We start from the raw sequence: 19,861 nt of genomic DNA on the forward strand, positions 1-19,861 counted from the left end.
GAGGCTTTCCAGAGGCTTAAAGACATTCTGTGCAGTGAGCCTGTATTGAAGATGCCCGATTTTAACGCAACCTTCTCTGTCTCCACAGATGCTTCGAACACGGGGATAGGGGCGGTACTCTCCCAAGGGGAAGGCGAGGATGCCCACCCTATCCTCTTTATTAGTAGGAAACTGACACAGAGAGAGCGTAATTACGCAACGGTGGAACAAGAAGCGCTTGCCATAAAATGGGCTCTGGAGTACCTACGGTACTACCTGCTGGGGAGGGAATTCCACCTGATCACGGATCACGCCCCCCTTCAATGGATGGCTGGGAAGAGAGACTCCAACAGTCGTATCACCCGGTGGTTTCTCTCTCTCGAGTCGTTCCAGTTCCGGGTGATCCACAAGCCCGGTAAGCTGCACGGCAACGCCAACGCGCTTTCTCGCCGTGACGGGAGTAGCACGGCTGGCGCCAGCCCCTCTGGGTCTGAACTGCGGAGGGGGGTGTGTGAGGGGTCAAGGGGAATACAGGGTCTGGGGGCACCCTCTCCTGGGAGGTAGGCCTAAGGACGCTTAATTGATGGGATCAAGTAAACAGGTGTGACTCATATTCCTGATTGTGCTTGCTTTAAAGGTCCCGATTAGATGAAGGAAAGAGGAGAGTGGAGCTGGAGATATACTCGGCAGACGTCGGTTGGGTGACCGCCTGTTATTTCGCTGATTGTTGGTGTTAACTTTGTTTTGACGTAAAGTGTTTAATTTACCGTTTTTGGAAATCCTAGTACGGCAGTGTGCCTGCTAGTGTTCTGGCTATTCTGAACCAAAAATATATAACCGAAGTGTTGCTGCAATTGTCCGTCTCATCGTCTCGTTTTTGCTGTCCTGCACCCGGGGGAAAGTATTCGGTGACGGAGATAGCGAATCGTCACATATGTATGAAGCAATCTACAGGCAAGGGAGGTTATGAGAAGCTGTCTTTGGTCCCACCACAACCACACATATGTTCCATCTGGCTCTACCAAGAGTACAGAAATATAGTAATCTGAAAATGTTATACAGTAACACTCCCAGAACAGACTTTTATTCTATGCAGAGTTGACCTAACCTGATAAACGTCACCACAGGAGCATCTACTCTAAGGTCAGGCTGGGAATCCACGGGAGCAAAGGCAACCACGTCATGGGTGACATGAGCAGATGCCTCAGCTGCAGAGACCTGCAAATGAGCGCTTGCCCTCTGGAGAAGCCAGAAGTGGTGAGCCAATAGGTGAGCCCCATTCCAGCATCCAAGCACCCTCCCATCTAATTTTCAGTCTTCATTGTTGACTTACATTTAGTCATTTAACAGACGCTCTTATCCAGAGCGACTTACAGTAAGTACAGGGACGTCTCCCCGAGGCAAGTAGGGTGAAGTGCCTTGCCCAAGGACACAACGTCAGTTGGCATGACCGGGAATCGAACTGGCAACCTTCGGATTACTAGCCCGATTCCCTCACCACTCAGCCACCTGACTCCCTGACTTCATTGTTGTCTACTTGTCCATCTGACAAGTCATGTGAGATACACTAACTACTCAGACAGACCACACTGTTGTGACAAAGCCTGCTCAGAAAACTTTTGCAGGCCACCGACAATCTGGGCTAGTAGGCTCTACAGTGAAAGAGCCCAAAATGATTCCCGCAGCAGCTCTGAATAATGAGGAGTCACGGTTATCCTGGCATTCCTCAGACAAGGACTAAAATAATCTTCACCTAAAATCTTAAGACCCATTGGAAACATGACACACCTCCCCTAACTTTGTCATTTTACTTTCAATTCAAAATAATACAAATATTTGTTGCTGTAATTTGGCCATAAGTGCTCTTATTATATAAACAGTCTAGGCTTAAGAGAATATATTTCTCCCAACATCAAATTGAGAAGTAGCTGTAAGTACTTAATACCAAGTGTTCCCATTCATTCTTCAATACAGAAAACAATTAAACAAAAATGTATTTTTTCCAAATGGCTTTACCACATCACATTTAATTTTATTGGCTGTTGTAATATGCCAATGGACCTGTTGTTTTCTTGTCATGTGTCATCTCCTCCCCTTCATACAGACACACACAAAAAAATGCTATTGTTTGAATTGCACCATTTATCAACTGCTTCTCTGGTTTCTCTCAAACTATCTGTGGGTTTCTTCCTGTGTCAAGCAAATAGATTTTTTCCACATGCATTTCTCTGGATCTCTTGCACCATAGTGGTTTAGTAGCTCTCAGTTTCCAATATCACCTGTTTCCCATGGACAATGCTTGATGAAAAGTGGGACCATGTGGACATCCTTCCAAGTCCAACGGGACTGCGGGGCAGTGATGAGTCATTTCTTGGAAAAACTTCCCAGTGCATCCAATACCTCAAGGTGCACTCTCCTTCTCTGTCTTTGTCCCTTATCCTCCCTCTCTGTCACTCAGACATATCACCCACGCAAGCACTAATCTGTATGTTCAATTTCGTTGATCACTATCTATTTTTGATTGCTTTAGAATGTCTTGCTCTTTTTATCTTTTTCCCTCCTCTCCATTCTTTCCTTGTCTGTCACCGTCTATTTATCCTTGGGTCATCAAGTGGCAAAGGATTCTGAGAATTATTCAGTTGGATAGAAATAAAAGTAGTAACTGAAAAGGAGCAATGCCCTCCACCCTTCTAAATTGAGCTTCTGAATTGAAGTGATACATTGTCTGTTAAAGCATTTTATGTAGTAAAGAACCTTTTGTGAATAGTGAAATTATAAGAATTGTTGATTCAACATACTTTGCGTCTTTGTTATGAAAGTGCTATGAAGAATACAATAAACAACAAGTATGACTTTAAATCCAGAAAACAAAGTAGGCTACTCTTACAATCCAATACACCAATCAGAGCGTCATCTCACATCCCCTTTAAAAGCAGGCGCGCTTGTTCCATGGCGGATTGCTATTATAATGGCGGATTTATGGAAGCAAATCGTGACCTAAATTAAAATGCATTTGCAGAAATGCTTTTCATTTTAAGAATGTGGCTGCATTATTTGACTCATAAATGAAAGTAGTAATCAATCATCCTATTTGTATTTTAATTTTCTTCTTCAAGAGTGCTAAATCTTTCACTTAATTAAAATGAAAAGAACAAGCACAGGGTTTGAGAGCGTTTTGTCTGAGAATTATGTCGTTTGGTTTGAGTGTTGTGTCTGAGAATGACGCCGTTTAGTTTGAGAGCGTTTTGTCTGAGAATGACGCCGTTTAGTTTGAGAGCGTTTTGTCTGAAAATGAGGCCGTTTAGTTTGAGAGCGTTTTTGTGTGAGAATGTCGTTTGGTTTGAGAGCGTTTTGTCTGAGAATGACGCCGTTTAGTTTGAGAGCGTTTTGTCTGAGAATGATGTCGTTTGGTTTGAGAGCATTTTGTCTGAGAATGATGGCGTTTGGTTTGAGAGCGTTTTGTCTGAGAATGACAGAGGTTTTTCTGAGACTGAAGCCGTTTCGCCTGAGTCTGACGACTTTTGGTCTGAGACTTGACGCCTTTTCGTTTGAGTCTGAGATCTGAGGATGTCCTAAAATGAACACCGTACTGGATAAGCATGAGAGAAGACGCTGAAGATACTAACGTCGATTTTTCCATGTGTGCTGGGAGATATTCGTAAGGATATAAACATTCAGAAACTAAACATGAGCTAGGAATTTGTATGACGTTATTCAACACCATGCAGTCCCTTTACTTTCGGTGTATGGAATACAGTTCGTATTCCAAAAATAGCCTGATGTAAAGTCTCTACAGACTGTATAGCTTGCTTTGCTAAATAGCATGCTAGCAAGCATTCACGATATGTGAGACATTTTATTTATAAGATGTTAAATACCCATGCCATTTGTCTGTGTGTTTCACATGATAATTGGTTTGTAGAGTAGTTAACATAAGTAACGCAATGCATTGTATTGTTATTCTGCCAAGCTTACTACATTAAGTGGAAATCATGATCCTGGCTTACTTCAGTCATAAGATGACCGAGGTGAAGTTATTTGACATTCGTCTCACATTCGGAAGACGCTACTTTGCAGTGTCGCGTTAGGGACCGGGTAAAAACTACCCATACAATTTTGAAAAATGATGACTTATAATATTTTAATTAATATAAAACCTCAAACGGACACCAGAGTATTCTTACAGTATCTGGTGTACTTCCTCAGCCTTTACTTTTTCAATTAAGTTTCAAACAAAATTATAGAAAATCACTAAACTCTGAAAATAGCTTAATCCTCACAAATCTTAATAACTTTCAAAATTATGTAAAAAAATCTCAAATATACACCAGATTATTCTAATAATGTAGGGCATACTTCCACATATAATACAAAAGAAGTAATCATTGGAATTCTACATACGGCTGACGTGAGGTGAACATAATATTATTGAACAATGTGAACTTTCTGAAGAACAAAGAAATGACTGACACAGGCAGCAATGAGCCCCCAACAGTGCCTGATGCAGTGTCTGCTCATCAAGGTATGTCTTCTGAACATCAGTAAGATTTAATAAGTATGTAATACAGTAAAGGTATGATATCAGTTATATTTATGTTTGTTATTACTCTAGGAATCTATAAATAATGGTTAAATTAGTGAATAAATGGTTCTAAATGTATGAGTAGGCCTACAAATAATAAATCTGTCATTTCAAGTTTGCAGTTAAAATGTTTCTGACGTGTATGATTGGTAGAACTTACGGAATCCATCGAAGAAACTGTAGACTAATTTCTAGACTTTTGAAAATTATTATAAATACATTAGAATAAATCATAATTTGCAATAGGGAAATCCCATAGCTGGGGTGCTCAATTTAGATTAAGGATGTGACCATTTACTAACAACTACACACAGGAGGAAAATGTTAATAGAAAATTCTTAGTTTATTGAGATATAACACGCAGTGTTTCATTACCTACAACAACAAGGGTAAATAAAAAAAATGTGAACTTGAGTCTCGATACGTGGTTGATGGCCACCCTGCTCTGAGGCTGTGCCTGGCCACCCTTTCCAAAATGTTCTAGACACGCCCCTGATTGTATGGGGATGGGAGAAGAAACCCACCCAAATTAGCTTCGGTTGAACAGGCATGGAAAGAAATTGCCACAATTGTTACAAATCAAGTTCACATACATTTCTCATGAAAATCTTTTTAATCATTGACTGAAAGAAATGTAACAGCCATACAATACATCAAAACAATGTAACGCAGCTTCGCAGGAAGAAGACCCTGGCATCGCCAGCAGTGCGCACGGGCCAAGCATGCGCCCTTAAAATAGCATCTGAATAACGCGCCACTGACGTTAGACTTTTTTTTCCTGGTCTGTGGTGGAATTGTTTTCTGAAACTGCAAAATAGCACCAGGGAACGTTTGCGCCGGAACACGCCTCCTCTTTTCGCTGAACCGCCCCCGGGAGCGCAAATTCATTCCCTAATATACAGACGTGCGTCTGTGTGGGTAAAAGTCTGCTGTGCGCCGGGTGAAAAATAGGAATGATACATAACCTACACCCTACTGGCTCTTCACTTAGAGCCAGCGGTAGCTAGAACGGTATTTCCCACGATGGTTTGTTCAATTAAATGAATGGGGGAGGAGGCGGCGTACAAAATAATGCACTTTATTCACAGTATGGTAAGGTGCTCACACAAGCTACTAGTACAACAAGCTGCACTATGGCTGCGATTTCGTTACAATGCCTGTTACAAAATGTCGAATCAAACTATCGTAATCAAATCAACCCAAAAGAGGGCACTCTCACTGCAAAGAAACGAAAATGCCTGTCCAACAAAATAAGTGACACACAAAACAACACTTGGAGGTGGTTTCACATGTAATTAAAGATCCTGTAAAGTGGACCTGAAAACGATTAAATTCGCCACACCACAGAATAATGTGTTATTAACTACCCAATAACACCGACAAGTATGTTAAATTAGGCTTTGAAATCGTGAAAAATCAGCAGTCTTCTCTGCTTGAGACTGGGGGGGCATGTCACCTGAAGGAGCTGAAGCTCCGCCCCTCGTTGCCTACCTCCGACCCAGATAATGGACGCTACGTCAAGCCGAACAAAACCGTATAGAATTAGAATTTATTTGTTCGATGAGTGAAACATACAGATGCATATAAATAAAATGTTCCCCTGAGCTGTAACAGTAAAAATGGACACCAGACAGTGAGCTCTCCAACTAGGGTACTTTTAACACATTAGCTACCATTTCACCAAAATACCATCATTCTACACCGAGTAGCCTAATATCAATTTAGCGGTTTGCACTAACTCATAGCAGAGATACCTATGGAAAAGTTATCTAGTATAATTATGGAAAAGTTATCTAGTATAATTATAACAAGTACACAGAACTGAGTGATGAACTGCTTGCGGCGGTGGATTGTCCAGGTGCGACAGGAGGAGGAACGGCCGGGAGGGCGATGCTCGGTACGGCTCCGCGCTGCAAGAGAAGCTGTGTGTCCGCGAACCCCGTCTGTCTCTGGTCCATGTTAAAACTATCCGCCGTGAAATGGTCACTGCATTTAATCATTTAGCAGACTCTCTTATCCACTGCAGAGGCGGCTGTTGGAGTTTATCCGAAGCTTTCCATCAGCGTGGCTCTTCACAAAATCAATCCACCTATTTTTCCTTTCCTCATCAATAGGGAAATTAAATAGTGTTGCAGCGCAGCTGAAGTTTTTGCATCCAGGGAAGATGCAGTTGCGGGTGGAGGGAGACATCCTGAAGCTAGCTAGCTAGCTAGCTGATGTAGGCTACAATAACAGTACAGCAGGAGGAGCCATTCAGTGATCTGACGTAGATGGGTCAAAATGACGTAGATGGGTAACTTTTTGGCCCCGCCCATTAAAACCTGATCTGAAAACGGAAGAGAAACTGTTCTACGGTCTAACTACACATTTCAGTGCGACAAAGTTTTAGCGCTTTGCACATGCTTTCAGGAACTAATTTCACACGTATAATGTACGGAGAAGCAAATCATGGAATTGACTTTACAGGATCTTTAACCCTTGTGTTATCTTCGGGTCATTCTGACCCATCAGTCATTGTGACCCACCGTCGTATTGCGACAGATTTACCGCATATAAAGACAAAGTGAAGCATTTTCTTTTAACCGTTGGGCTGTCTCAGACCCCCCACATTGCAAAGGTTAAAAGAAAATTATTTTAATTTGTTTTTGTATTGGGTAAAATTGGGTAAACACAACGATGGTTCGTTATGAACCTTTGGGTCATGTGACCCGAAGGCAGCACGAGGGTTAAAAAGGCACACAACGGCAAACCGCAAGCCCTGAACTGCTGTCCTATAGTAGTTGCCCAGGAACAGCGAATGGTTTTAAATATAGTTGAGTTCGTAAAAATCTACGGTGGGGAAAAACAGTGGCTACTAATGATCCCTGAAAGTAGCAAACTGCATCCAAACGTACTGGTTTTACATGCAATTACAACTTTGGTGCAATTAATACCTGTAAGTCTGTGCTGGGGTCAGACTGCAGACGGGAACCATGTATTTCTAGTAGGGCTGTCCCCACTCAGTCGACTAGTCGATTTTCTGGTCGATATGCTCTTGGTCGACAAAGATTTTTTTTAGTCGAGCTGCCGTATGGCAGTGTGAGATCTGATTCCCGCTTGTCATCATTGCTTAACGAAATGTTCTACAGAAATTGTAGATTATATTATTTAAGACAAATAAAGCAACTCTAAAAATATATAATTTCAAAGAAAAGGTGTTACCGTTTTCCCTTTTGTTAATCTGCGCTTTGTTTTGTTTTTGTATTTTGCACACGGCACGAGCACAATTGGGTGCCGAACTACAAACTCTGCCATAGCCTACTTTGTCGGTGTTATTAGTCAAAATGGCAAAGAAATCTGTGGTATGGCAGCATTTCATTACATTTACAAAGTACCGGGTGACTTGAAAAACGTTGAATGCAAACTCTGCCAACAACGGTTTATTTTTCATAGTTCGACATCGAATATGATGTAGCATACCACCTGAAAAACGTAAGTTGGCCTAGCCCTACTTCGCTCATGCTAACGCGCTGGGTTGAAAAATGAATATGCCTATTATAAGAATCACATCCAAATCGAATGACATTATCTTCTCCGGCCAAGACAACCCCCCACTCAGCTTCTACGTAAGTTTGCATGCTACAAGTTTTCAGGCAGTGATAAGCGCACTCTGATGATTTGCATGTTAAACAAACAATATTTTTAATGTGTAGTACATTGTAAGAGCTACTAAATACCATCGGCATTCGGTTACAACAGGACTGGTGATACAAGTCTTATTATAGGCTATTAGCGACTGAATCTGCAATGTCCAGCAGCCATTGAGTCAGATCGGAAAAATGTTTGTACGTTTTTTGTTTGTGAAAAAAAAAGTCTTTCAAATTTCGATTAGTCGATTTTCAGACGTTTTAGTCGAGTCTTGGTCGACCAAAGAAAACCTTAGTCGGGGACAGCCCTAATTTCTAGCACAGGACACTACAACGACAATAAGTGCATAATCAATACAAAGCAGTACAAACATTGGTAAGCATAGACTACATGGTGACGCTTGTCCTTACCCGCTTCACATTAATCACCGCTGGCCAGCTCTGATTACAAACAAAAGACTAACTGTGGCGTGCCATCTACCTGTATTTAATTGAAATTAACGTGGTCACGTGACAGAACCAGGTGAACCAGATGGCTCCCTGGTTTATCCCCCTCCCACCTGTCACACATGCATCGGTGTACAAAGTCAATTGCGCTGGGTGCAAGATAGGGCCCAATGTCAATTACTTCTTCAGGGCTGTTACGATGTGAACACCAGCTATGCTTCTTGCATGTGTCATTAGCTCTGGGAAATATCAGTTGACAAGAGCAGGCAATTAAGGACTCTGGAGCGGGTCCATGGAGGCACTCAGTTCTAAGGCCAAATGTAAAAGAACACCTGGGGGATCAAAACCTGGGCTGGGGGAGTGGGATGGGTCCTGTTCTTGTAAATGTGTGTTTGTGTGTGTGAATGACTAGTGCAATTTCTCTGTCTCTTGTCTGTACTTTGTCTTGTTCTCACTTTACCTCTGTCTTTCGATCTTACTTATCCATCTGTATTTCTCTCTATATCGCTCTCTTCTGTCTTCCTCTCCCTCAATTTTGTATTCTTTCATTTACATTTAGTCATTTAGCAGACACTCTTATCCAAAGCGACTTACAGTAAGTACAGGGACATTCCCCCTGAGGCAAGTAGGGTGAAGTGCCTTGCCCAAGGACACAATGTCATTTTTCTCAGCCAGGAATCGAACCGGCAACCTTCTGATTAATAGCACGACTCCCTAAACGCTCCGAAAACTGACTCCATTCTTTCATTGTTGTACCTATTCCAGTCCTGTAATTCTCACTTTTCCTTTTCTATCGTTGTCCACCGCCCTCTCTCTCCATTCCCCTCTCAAAAAACTGACAGTCTAGTCCAGGTTCCCCCAATTAGATTTCCAAAAGGGCCAAATTTGGTCAGGCATGCCAAGCCAAGGGCCAACATGTTTTTTTTTGGCGACAGTTTTATGCGCGGATGTTACTTCTATTATGATTTTATAATCAGCAGTGGTGTTGGGAGTCACACAAGAGAAAAATGTACTCTTGAAACAAATGTCCAAAACCGACTATTTAATTATGAAATGCCCCTGTGCAAACAGTCAGCAAACTAAAATTCCAGCAAACACAACAGACAGATGTTCCATGTCGGTTCGGTCACAAGTCTATTTCTAGTGAGAAATCTTCTGTTTTCCTCAAATCGGTGAGTAGACTGGAAAAACACTCCTCCGCTAAAACTTCCACTCTTCTGGTTGCCGTGTTAGCCGACCGCGTAACTTGCAGCGGAACAGCTCAACAATTAATAAAAACATTCTCTTGGTTTAAAACTTAGGCTGCCATGTCGATTGCACATTGTTTAATTAACTCGGCAATCGGCGAATGGCTTCTTAGCTCTTGCAAGCTTCCAAGAAACGTGTAACGAGGCAGCTGTTGCGCTCTCTTGTGCCGATGTTTTACATATACTATTTAAAACCGAGTGCTTGTATGATGTTAACATGCTTGCAATTTTTTGTTTGCGCTGGTCAGATTTTTCTGGATAGTTTGCATTAAAACTGGCAGCATGAATAGAGTTAAAGCTGTCAGCGTGGGCCAGACATTTGGCTCTTGCGGGCCGGATCTGGCCCACTGGCCGCTAATTGGGGATGGCTGGTCTAGTCCATGGCAGTAGCGGAGCCAGAGGGGTGTCCGGGGTGGCACTGGACACCCCTGACATCTGTGTGTGTAAATTCACTTTGTTTTGTAAATGAACTGCACTGTGTTATTTTTGTAACACAGAAATGCTATTATAAGTCCCTGGTGCTTGAGCTTTTTTTCCAAAAAATATTTTGGATGTTCCAACACTTATAGACCCAGATTATACTGTATATATTAATGAAAACAGTGACCCAAGACTCTGGACTATGGACCCCCTGAAGTAGCCTTGGCCACCCCATGTATAAAACTCTAGTTCCACCACAGGTCCATGGGGAGAAAGCTTCGAACTTCAAATAACTACTTCCTGCAATTTCTATTTAACATGATTAGTGGTTAAAAAAAGCCCACTGAAACTGGCTGGTGGAAAAGTATAGGAATCGTTCCTCTTTTTTTGACAACTAAATATTTTGACAATTAGCAATTCTTGCCTTTGGGACCAGTCCACAAATACTCACAGACAGCATACAGCAGTTCTTGGTCACCTCCCTGACTAAGGCCCTTCTCCCCCGATCACTCAGTTTGGCCGGTGGCTAACTCTAGTCCTGATGGTTCCAAACTTCTTCCATTTAAGGATGATGAAGGCCACTGTGCGCATTGGGACCTTCAATGCTACAGACATTTTTATGTACGTTTCCCCAGACCTGTGCCTCAATACAGTCCTGTCTGGGAGGCATAGACGGATCTACATACTATGAGGCCCCAGGGGCACAGGTGTCTTTGGAGCCCCCCCTCCCCTTAAATCCAGAGTATTTCTTTTTTACTAAATCTGAAAAGTATAATTGTATAAGGTCATCCATTAGCCTACTGCAGGCATAATACATAGCAAGCGGCAACGTCTGTGGTGTGATGGGCCGTATGCAGAAGTAGAAAAACAGAGGTCCAAAAACAAAGCTTGCTGTGGGGGTTGGAATTAATGTTAGCTGGTAGATAGCTAGTTTACTCATGGACAGCCACTGTTTAACAAAGCGCGACCACGCACTGGAGCTGGTTTGTCAGACAATTTCTGACTGGGTGGGGATGAACCATGACAATGAACTACCAGCAGACAACTAGCTAAATTGTGTAGTTACCTCATAACCAGTGTTGCCACAGTTACTTTGAAAAAGTAATCTGATTACTGATTACTCATTTAAAAACTAACTTAGTTACTGTACAGATTACTTGATTACTTGAAGTAACTAAATTAGATTACAAGTTACTTTATTAGTCTGCAGCTGCCGACAACTATGGAACGCCGAGTTAGTCAAAATAAATAAATAAATAGGTAAATAAATATGGCTATGAAGTAAATTCTGAAATTAAAAAAAGATGGCAATACATATATAAATATAGCATTATATAATTATATAGCTGAATCCATTTACCGACATCAATAAATAAATACATTTATTTATTTCAAAATGACATTTTTGTAAAGACAACATTTATTTATTTTGTTGTCTGTTGTGTTGTCTCTGCCTTTTTATCATTCGTTCCCAATGGGAGTGATGGCGGTGACCTAGTAGCCTACGTGTGGGGACTTGGTCTTTGATAGCTGCGACGTAGCGCTGAAGTTACCTTTGTAAACATTGCTTTAGCTCGGGTGACTTGTAACTCGTCTGCAAAGCTAACAATCACTGCCACCGCTACGTCTTCCTAGGTGGTATTTAAGACTTCAATATCTATGTTCTGTAGAGCACTTATCCGCCCAAGTACCTCTACAAAATCTACAATGTGTGCCAAAATAATACATCCTGACAAGCCATGCTGATCAATTTGATCTATAAGGCCAGCATGCGATCTCTGACACGACTAATGTCTTCCATCACCTACCGAATCTAGGTGTCCCTATCTGCCTTCGATCTTGTGTGTAGCTGCGTTGGTCCGAAGATAACCACGCCCCTCTAGTTTGCATGTGAGATCGGAAATAAATACAGCACAGAAATAAATGTGGTGTGGAAATAAATGTGGTGTGAGGCCAACAGCGGAAGGGAAGAAACTGTTTTTGTGGCGTGAGGTATTGGTCCTGATGGACCGCAGCCTTCTGCCGGAGGGGAGTGACTGAAACAGGGAGTGTCCAGGGTGGGAGGAGTCGGCCACAATCTTCCTCGGTCGCCTCAGGGTCCTCGAGGTGTGCAGGTCCTCGAGGGTAGGCAGATTGCAGCCAATCACCTTCTCAGCAGTGCAGATGATACGCTGCAGCCTGCTCTTGTCCTTGGCAGTGACAGCAGCGTACCAGACGGTGATGGAGGTGAGGATGGACTCAATGATGGCTGAGTAGAAGTGCACCATCATTGTCTTTGGTAGGTTGAACTTCTTCAGCTGCCGAAGGAAGTACATCCTCTGTTGTGCTTTCTTGATGAGGGAGCTGATGTTCAGTTCCCACTTGAGGTCCTGGGAGAGGATAGTGCCCAGGAAGCGGAAGGACTCCACAGTGTTGACTGGGGAGTCACACAGGGTGATGGGGGTGAGTGGGGCTGTGTTCTTCCTGAAGTCCACAACCATCTCCACTGTCTTAAGAGCATTGAGCTCTAAGTTGTTCTGGCTGCACCAGGTCGGCCGCGTCCCACCTATAATCAGACTCGTCTCCACCAGAGATGAGCCCAATAAGGGTGGTGTCGTCCGCAAACTTCAGGATTTTGACGGACGGATGACTGGAGGTGCAGCTGTTGGTGTACAGGGAGAAGAGCAGAGGAGAAAGGACGCAGCCCTGAGGTGATCCGGTGCTGATGGACCGGGAGTCAGAGACTTGTGTTCCCAGCTTAATGCACTGCTTCCTGTCAGACAGGAAGTCTGTGAGCCACCTGCAGGTGGAATCAGGCACATTCAGCTGGGAGAGCTTGTCCTGAAGCAGGGCGGGGATGATGGTATTGAAGGCAGAGCTGAAGTCCACAAACAGGATCCTGGCATAGGATGCTGGTGAGTCCAGGTGCTGTAGGGTGAAGTGGAGTGCCATGTTAACTGCATCGTCCACAGACCTGTTGGCTCTGTAGGCAAACTGCAGGGGGGCCAGTAGAGGGTCTGTGATGGATTTAAGGTGTGCCAGCACCAGGCGCTCGAAAGACTTCATTACCACAGAGGTCAGGGCGATGGGTCTGTAGTCATTATGTCTTGTTGGCCTTGGCTTTTTGGGCACAGGGATGATGGTGGAGGACTTGAGACAGGCTGGCACATGGCATGTCTCAAGGGAGGTGTTAAAGATGTAGGTAAACACCGGAGACAGCTGGTCAGCGCAGTGCTTGAGGGTGGCTGGAGAGACAGAGTCTCTGTCTCTCTGAACCCCTCCTGAAGGTTGCCAGTTTGATTCCCGGCTGTGCAAAATGACGTTGTGTCCTTGGGCAAGGCACTTCACCCTACTTGCCTTGGGGGAATGTCCCTGTACTTACTGTAAGTCGCTCTGGATAAGAGCGTCTGCTAAATGACTAAATGTAAATGTATGCGAAAGTACAATTTCCCTTAAGTAATTGCATATTTCTCCTTTCTCATATCGTTATGCCTAGTGTTGGTGGTTTCTGTGGTTCATAACCATTCTTTTGATTCCATTAAAGAATAAATTCATTAGAACTGTGTGGTACTGTAAAATTAGTCAAAACAGGGGTGCCACCTTTCCAATCCACACCATGATCTGGAAGTGAACTCTTTGGCAGTGGTATTTGGTTGAAGACTGGCAGATGTTCTGGGGTAACAAATTATTTGGTGGTAACGATTTTCTTGCTAAAAAGGTTGTAGCGCAAAGAGGCAAGTGAATCATTACTCTTTCCGCTAAACAACACTGCCATTGCCTTGGTCCCATGGTTGTCTATGACATTCCTTGCTTGATGTGTGAGCAGAAATACATTTGCACGCACAGGACTGGATGGTTGATTCACCATTCACAAGTTTCTGGAATGCTGTCTGTTTGCCAACACAGAACATGCGTGAAGTTGTATCAGGCGTGAATAAACAGCAACTGGGAACACAAGTCATTACCCAGGACGTGTTTCATCTCACTGATGTTGTACACTTTAGTAGCTTTATAGAGGTAGGAGAGGAGAGGAGAAGAATAAGTCTGTATCCTCCCCTATCAATGTTGTGGGGTGATGTTCTGAGGCCTTGACTGCAGCTTTGACAATGTCCACGTCAGCATCACCTGATGCATTGATAACAGTGCAGCCCTTCTTCTCCAGCTCCTCGGTCATAAGATTGATAAGTCCTTGTTTGTTGCAAGATCTGGAAAGGAAATCATCCTTTCTTCCCACAAACTCAGTCTCTGTATTGAAGTTAACGATGAGGTGAGTGTTTTCACTACGTCTCTGATGCGTATTGTCTTTGATGGAGGGACCTTCGCTATAACTTCAAAAACAACTGTTGCTTTACCATAATGGTGTATGGTAAAGTCTACATATGACTGTGCAATGGCACCGTAACTGTCACCCTTTTTCCATGCCAAGTGGTGAACCAGGGAGCCACCGTCAAGGACATTGGACTCAGTTGGTGGGATGGAATCCAGGACAGTTTTGTTAGATTTCTTGCTTGAGAACTCAGTGACTGCCTGCGCTAGTTGGAGCTTGTCGGCTATACGGAAGATTCCCTTTCCTTCGAACAGGTCTGCAGGAAATGAGCTCATAGCTCATTACATCTTCCAGTGAAAACTGTTCAGTTTTCGACATGATCAGGAACCGTTGGAACAGCAAAGCAGGTTCAATGATTCGGTCTTGGGCAACTTTGATGGTGGAGCCCCTCCTGTTGCAAGACTGCGGGAAACTGACCACGGAGGATGGGTGGGGGGGGGTGGGTGGTTTACGTAGTCAAGGATGAATTTTGTTTGAGCAAAATGGTATACACTGTGCTGCCAACAACATTTCAATGAGGCAAGCAATATAAAATGTCAGTATTCTCTTCCACCATCTTCTGAATTGCTGAAATTGTGAATTTAGTTTTGTTGGGTTTAGTATAATGTCACCTATATACTCAAAAACATCTAGGATGTATTTCATATGTATTACCTTATTCAAATTGAAATGAGTGACCATTTTAGAGGGTTCATACATAGGCCTCTGTTCGGGCTAATTCAGAATTAACTTTTACATTGAATGTCAAGTCTATGTTTTAGCAAAAAAAAGAGTATGTGTCCAACAACACGTACTGAGTAGGAGTTACATGACATAGGCTTAATCGTTTACACCTCTGGTTCACCCCAAACAAAGATAAAACCTTACAGTAATCTCACAAAATCATGTATTACATAAGTACAGTTAGGTCCATAAATATTTGGACATTGACACAATTTTCATCATTTTGGCTCTGTATACCACCACAATGGATTTGAAATGAAACAATCAATATGTGCTTTAAGTGCAGACTTTCAGCTTTAATTTCAGGGTATTTACATCCAAATCAGGTGAACGGTGTAGGAATTACAACACATTTTATATGTGGCCCCCCCCTTTTTAAGGGACCAAAAATAAGTTGACAAACTAACATAATCATAAATCTAATTGTCACTTTTAATACTTGGTTGCAAATCCTTTGCAGTCAATGACAGCCTGAAGTCTGGAACCCATAGACATCACCAGACGCTGGGTTTCGTCCCTGGTGATGCTCTGCCAGGCCTCTACTGCAACTGTCTTCAGTTCCTGCTTGTTCTTGGGGCATTTTCCCTTCAGTTTTGTCTTTAGCAAGTGAAATGCATGCTCAATTGGATTTAGGTCAGGTGATTGACTTGGCCATTGCAGAACATTCCACTTCTTTGCCTTAAAAAACTCTTTGGTTGCTTTCGCAATATGCTTCGGGTCATTGTCCATCTGCACTGTGAAGCGCCGTCCTATGAGTTCTGAAGCATTTGGCTGAATCTGAGCAGATAATATTGCCCGAAACACTTCAGAATTCATCCTACTGCTTTTGTCAGCAGTCACATCATCGATAAATACAAGGGAACCAGTTCCATTGGCAGCCATACATGCCCACGCCATAACACTACCTCCACCATGCTTCACTGATGAGGTGGTATGCTTTGGATCATGAGCAGTTCCTTCCCTTCTCCATACTCTTCTCTTCCCATCTTTCTGGTACAAGTTGATCTTGGTCTCATCTGTCCATAGGATGTTGTTCCAGAACTGTACAGGCTCTTTTAGATGTTTTTTGGCAAACTCTAATCTGGTCTTCCTGTTTTTGAGACTCACCAATGGTTTACATCTTGTGGTGAACCCTCTGTATTTACTCTGGTGAAGTCTTCTCTTAATTGTTGACTTTGACACAGATACGCCTACCTCCTGGAGAGTGTTCTTGATCTGGCCAACTGTTGTGAAGGGGTTTTTCTTCACCAGGGAAATAATTCTTCTGTCATCCACCACAGTTGTTTTCCGTGGTCTTCCGGGTCTTTTGGTGTTGCTGAGCTCACCAGTGCGTTCTTTCTTTTTAAGAATGTACCAAACAGTTGATTTGGCCACACCTAATGTTTTTGCTATCTCTCTGATAGGTTTGTTTTGATTTTACAGCGTAACGATGGCTTGCTTCACTGATGGTGACAGCTCTTTGGACTTCATATTGAGAGTTGACAGCAACAGATTCCAAACACAAATACCATACTTGAAATGAACTCTAGACCTTTTATCTGCTCCTTGTCAATGAAATAACGAACTCCCATGAAGGAATAACATACACCTGGCCATGGAACAGCTGAGCAGCCAATTGTCCAATTACTTTTGGTCCCTTAAAAAGGGGGGGGGCCACATATCAAATGTGTTGTAATTCCTACACCGTTCACCTGATTTGGATGTAAATACCCTGAAATTAAAGCTGAAAGTCTGCACTTAAAGCATATCTTGATTGTTTCATTTCAAATCCATTGTGGTGGTATACAGAGCCAAAATGATGAAAATTGTGTCAATGTCCAAATATTTATGGACCTAACTGTATGTAATCATGTCAGTGCAATTTAGACAAGTCCAATGGATTCATAGACCCAGAAAACATGGGGTTAGACACCAAAATTACTTGGCTAGGTCAAATAATGAAGGAGTTAGGATATTTTAAGGGCTTCCAGCCCATCTTGGACGCCATCTTGAAAATTACACCTTTGTAGTGGTCAAACTTTGGTAAACTTTTTGTATGTTATTAAGGACACATAATACTACAAAAAAACAGCTGAGAAACCTTTTGTTAGAATTTTTTTAGGGTTAAGTGTTTGTTGTTTCATATATGCAGCAGCCTATAAGCTGCCTGCTCTGCCCAAACCTAGGCTAGGTTTGAATACTATTTTCTTTGCATTAATTTGAGCGCAAAATACTTTTTTTTTATTTTTATCTATGGCTATGAGTCCAGTAGCCTGGTCCTAACCAGACTCTCGTACATTTCATTTGTACAGAGTCTGGCCTCGCTCCATTGACAAGCGTTGACTTCCTTGTAGGCGGGTACTTGAAGTTTAAAACTATTGAATCTGCCCAGAGCCACTCTGATCTGCCATAACCAATCGCTAGCATTCGCCTTAGCCAATTCTTTCATCACTACTGTAACAGAGCTGGCTGCCGTAGCTGGAAAATCAAACCGTTCCCAAACCCCGTGGGGAGGAGGGCCAGAACATCATGGCCACCAACAAAACTCAGCAAAACTTGCTCTGGCTTTAGCTTATGGATATTCGGCAGCGTTGCCACAACGGACCGAATGGCTTCGCTCGCATCTTTCTCCGCCACCATTACGGAACTACAACACAAACTAGCGCACAACATCAACGTTATCGTTCTCAGCCACTCCCTCTGTTCGCTGATTGGCCGGTAGAAAATTAACCGGAGACATATGACTTACTTACCTCATGGCCAGACCTAGTACAGAAGCAAAATCAAAATTGAGTGGAAGTACGTAGGAGGGCAGAGCCAGGCTATGAGTCCAGCACAGTGGAGCGCAAAGCCAGCCCCCAGCCAATTTCATTGGTCAACTCAAGCAAGCAGTCACTTATCTTTGCGGTACCAAATAGCTATTACCAGGCAATTATTTTATGACTTTTAAAATACTCCTCAACAACAAAAAATACAGAGGTTCGGACCTCAATGGTGAATACAGCCCTTAAGGCCAAATTATAGACCACTTATTTGTTCGTAAATATTCGGGATGCAAGCGCAATGTGGTTGCAGAAAACCGGGAAAGGATAGCCTTTATAATGGCTAGAGAAGTACACGGATTATACAAATAGTTCGATTTAAAAAGACCAAAAAGGTCGAGGAGGACAGCCTTTAAGAGAGAAAGCGATTCCCCATTGATCTGTCACATCAGAATTTTGATTTGGGTCACGAAAGTCTTGAAATTTGAGTGAGAATGTCGCCCGGTAGACCGCATAGTCTAGGCGACAGCCATGGCTTCACGTCATGTCACAAAGTTCATAATTCAGTTTTACAGTCAATTATACACTTAAAAAGTCGAGCAGGGCAGCTTTCAAGAGATATGGGAATTCTGCTTTTAGCCAGCTGGTCCGATTATTTTTGTGTAAAACTGGCAATCTGAGACTGCGTCCCTGTTACACTGTTTTGACGTCGTTAGCCTCTGTCAGACTCGGGTCGCTCACTGGCAGTGTGCACAATGTTTTATTTCACTCCATTCTACAATATAAACGTCAGGGAGGAATGCCTTATGTAGATACAAGCCTGCTGAAGATAGCCAGGATCTCGGATTTCTTTAACCAAGCCTGTTTCATTTGCCTGAGAAAGCGACCTCCGTTAGCCAGGCTAGTTTTGCCCGATCACTTGGTCAGGCTATTTAAAGGTATCAGGGTCAAGTGACTTTTGTGCATGGACAAATGAAACGTAAATGTACTTGTCCAAAGGACAAGTGCCTCAAAATGTCACGACGTGAGGTGGGGTTGGACCCAAACGCAGGGGAGACGGCAGGCATGGCAGAAACAAGGGTTTTATTCACAAAAACGGGAACAGATAGGGTACTCACACAGACGGGTATGGTAAGGACAAGACAAAGACTGGACACAAAACAGAAACCTAAATACACAGAACCAAACGACACACAGGTGGACACAATAACGCTAACGAGAACAGATGAAGACAATGACAGGGAAACACTAGGGCAGGGCAAAAAACTGAAACCGGGGGGGGCACGGCTGTGGCCGTGACACAAAAAGTTAATGTCAAGCCCTGAAATCCAGTGGCCAGAGATATATGATGACCTAACCCTAACACTCCAAGTGTATTATAGAGCTACGGACGTCACGTGACTTTACTGATTACGTCGCCATTTTGGCAGGAAAGTAGTGGCTAAAATGAACAGCGCCAGCACGGATTTCAACCTGTCCGAGTTCACTGCGCACTTTAATTCAAAACACATAGGCAGCTATGAAGCAAAACTTGATCGATTAAACATTAGTGATCCATATAATGCTCCCGGAGATATTTTTACGACCTTTACGAGTGAAACGGAAGGCTTCCCTGCCCTTCTGTATCCAGATATTTACAACTCTCTATCAACTTTCATTCGTCCTATTCTGGAGAGTCTTTGAAAGCCTACAAAAGCCTGGAGGGATATAGAGTTGTATAGCTAGCTAGCGTTAGAAACGTTCGTCAATGGTTAGCTACTAACGTTGGCTAACGTACATTATATCAGTGC

The sequence above is a fragment of the Osmerus eperlanus genome, chromosome 18, assembly GCF_963692335.1.
Source record: "Osmerus eperlanus chromosome 18, fOsmEpe2.1, whole genome shotgun sequence".
Classification (NCBI taxonomy): domain Eukaryota; kingdom Metazoa; phylum Chordata; class Actinopteri; order Osmeriformes; family Osmeridae; genus Osmerus; species Osmerus eperlanus.